Source organism: Danio rerio, chromosome 17, assembly GCF_052040795.2.
Source record: "Danio rerio strain M-AB ecotype USA chromosome 17, GRCz13ab, whole genome shotgun sequence".
Classification (NCBI taxonomy): Eukaryota; Metazoa; Chordata; class Actinopteri; order Cypriniformes; family Danionidae; genus Danio; species Danio rerio.
In genome coordinates, this window is record NC_141037.1 from 58,784,938 (window position 1) to 58,788,168 (window position 3,231).

General features: G+C 41.1%; 1 long non-coding RNA gene across 1 annotated transcript; it reads right to left on the minus strand.

Annotated features, from left to right (window-relative positions):
* Positions 1 to 615: 615 nt before the first annotated feature.
* Positions 616 to 3,231, minus strand: LOC147833224 (uncharacterized). Its single transcript, XR_015513981.1, has 2 exons — positions 1,235 to 3,231; positions 616 to 1,111 (listed from the first exon to the last, which is right to left on the minus strand). It is a non-coding gene; the product is annotated as an uncharacterized LOC147833224 (long non-coding RNA).

Consider the following 3,231-nt stretch of genomic DNA (forward strand, 5'->3'; position numbering starts at 1 on the left):
AGATGAGAGTCATCAGTCATGCACTGAACAAATGGAGATTAGTTGACTCCACTTTAAAGAACTGAGTTAACCCATTGCCTTCGAAATGTCTGAAATGAGACACAGCTATAGTCTTTGCTTATTACAGCCTGACAGACTCCTCCTTCTCACCTTTTCTGTTTGTTGTCATAGCGAGGACTATTGGAGGGGCGGGGTTAAGTATGTTAGCCCCGCCCAATATCTCAGACATTCATTCATTCATTCATTTTCTTTTTGGCTTAGTCCCTTTATTAATCAGAGGTCGCCCCAGTGGAGTGAACCACCAACTACTCCAGCATAAGTTTTTTGCAGGGGATGCCCTTCCAGCTGCAACCCATCACTGGGAAACATCCACACATTCTCATTCACACACATGGACAATGTAGCTTACCCAATTCACCTACACCACACTGACTGTGAGAGAATCCGGAGCACCCGGAGGAAACCCACGATCTTCTTGATGAATTGTTCAGCTCAAAACTAGCTAACAAATTCAATTCGGCTAGTTTTGATTTCAAGCGTTCTCCAAATAAGTAGTTTGAACAAGCATGTTTTGTTTGTGTGTGTGTGTTGAAATCTCGCTGTATTTCCCGGTGTTTCTCTGGCGCTTGTGTTCTGAGTATTACCTGTTTGATAATGAAGCATGGAGCCGCAGATATGAATGTCTTTCTAGTGCCGGCGCTCATTTCCCATCAGCACCTGACAGTCTGTCAAGTGTTGAGCCACAGGCCAGAACACAACAAAGAGCCGAGACACGATCCTGCAGAAAACACAACTCTGACAAGTTCTGACGGCTGACTTCTGCCTGTGCGGATTCATATATACAGTACGGTATGTATATATGCAGTATATAGGTCTCCACACACACACACACACACACACACACACACACACACACACACACAGATACTTGTATATGGTTCACAGGACTCTCCATAGGCATAATGCATTTTATACACTGGGAAAAACGCTTTTCTTAGAGTTTTTGTCTCATTTTTAGTCCAAATATCTTACAATTCTTAAATAAAGATGCATTTTTTAGACAAATAGACTCGTATTCAGAAATAATGAGTACATATGATGTGAGTTTTTCCTTAAAACAAGACAAATAGTCTGCCAATGGGGTAAGCAAAATAATCTTGATTTAGACATTATACTAACTTGCTTACCCTAGATTATTTAGCTTGCTTTAAGGAAAAACTCACTTAATTTCTACATATTATTTCTGAAAACAAGACAACATGTTTTGCTTGTCTAGAAAAGGCTTCTTGATTTAGTAATATTTAGATATTTGGACTAGAAACAAGACAAAAACTCTAATGAACGTGCAGATAAATCGCGCTATTCGCAAGTAAATAACAACGTGAACATTTGAGTTTAGTCGCTTCATTCACGCATCAAATCCGCTTCATTCGTGCATCAAATTCACTTCAGAACAGACGTGGATTCGCGTGATGAGCAGGCCTTCTGTCTGTCTGGTGACAGTAGCTTAGTTGCTAAATGGCTAACATTGACTTTATTAGGAAAATAACAGTGTTTATGTGCTTTAGGAAGGCTGAAAAACAGTGTTGATACGTTTAGGGCCGTATCTAGTTAGATCCTTTCAGAGGTGCATCCAGCTCTGAGCTCATCAACTGCCCGAGAAACTTAACCTGGATGACGGGGGCTTTTTTTTAAGACTTGTTGTCGGTGTCGGCTGGAGGATTTTCCCCGGGACACCAACAACAGGTTCTACATCACAATCACGCCCCCACAAGAGCAAGCTCCTGATTGGTTAACGCTGTGCGAATGTCCTCTGAAGTTCAGATTTTTGAACACGAGCGATTTGCATCGCGCTATTTGCGCAATTTGCGGCACACCATTCACTAGTATCACACCATTCGCATCGTGCCATTCGCGCATATCGTGCCGCAAGATGTCTATTCCCGCGTTTGCATTGACTTAACATGTAATCACTCACACTTGACGCATCTGGTGTGAACACAGCATAATTAAGCAAAGCAGTTTTGCAGTATACTGTAAAACACTAAACCCAACCCTCACAGCAAACCTGTGGTAAACGTTGAACGTCAACAACCTCGTTGTGTATGGTTTTTAAGTGTTCTGAATTACATGGACACAAGGTGTGTTCTTGTAAACCACCTTAATAGAGCACTACTAAGTCATACCAGTGTTAGTATACAAACGTGAGTCCCGGTAAACCATATAAACCTGTACGCACACACACAGACTTTATAAGGACTTCTCATGATGTTTGCACTGTACAGATCGTGCATTCTCTTCTCTCCCCCTCACAGCAAACAATCTGCACTTTTACATTTTCACAATATTTATTTCTGTCTGATTTATGAACCCTTTTTCTCACTGAGACAAAAAAATAGTCCCTACATGGTGACAATTTACTGGTATTGCTATGTCCTCACAATGTAAGGAACAGGAACACAAGACACTCGCACACAGTTTTGGTGTGAATTGTGGGGACATTTTGTAGGTTTACATTCTTTTTTTTTGACTGTGCAAACTGTACTTTCTATTCCCCTTCCCCAACACAACCTCCAGGAAAACGTGTGTAGTTTTAATTTCTGAAAACAAATTCTTTATTATTTATAAGCCTTTTTGAAAAATGGGAGATTGGGCAGTGTCCTCATAATTCACCTTCTCCTTTAACACTTATATCAACACAATAATTCTCTATTAGTTCATGTATTTACAAGCATGAACAACTAATAACAAACACATTTCTGACAACCAGACGATGCACACGTGTGCAGTTTGGGAAGTTGAGGTTTTTGCATTATCTGAAAGTCCAGTAAAGTGAACGGTGGCTGAGTGGTCAGCACTGTGGCCACCTGTGGAGTTTGCATGTTCTCCTTGTGTTGGCGTGGGCTTCCTCCGGGTGCTCCGGGTTCCCCCACAATCCAAACACATGCGCTATAGGGGAACTGATTAACTAAAATGGCTGTAGTGTATGACTGCATGTGTACATATGTGAATGAGTGTGTATTGGTGTTTCCCTGTTAGGGAGTTACAGCTGGAAGGGCATCCGCTGTGTACATATGCTGGAATAGTTAGCAGTTCATTCCGCTGTGGCGACCGCTGATGCATAAAAGGACTAAACTGAAGGAAATTGAAATGAAAATAAATGAACGCTGAATTTTATTGATGTTTGGCATGTTAGGATAAGAGATGAGATGCATTTATTTTTCAAAAATA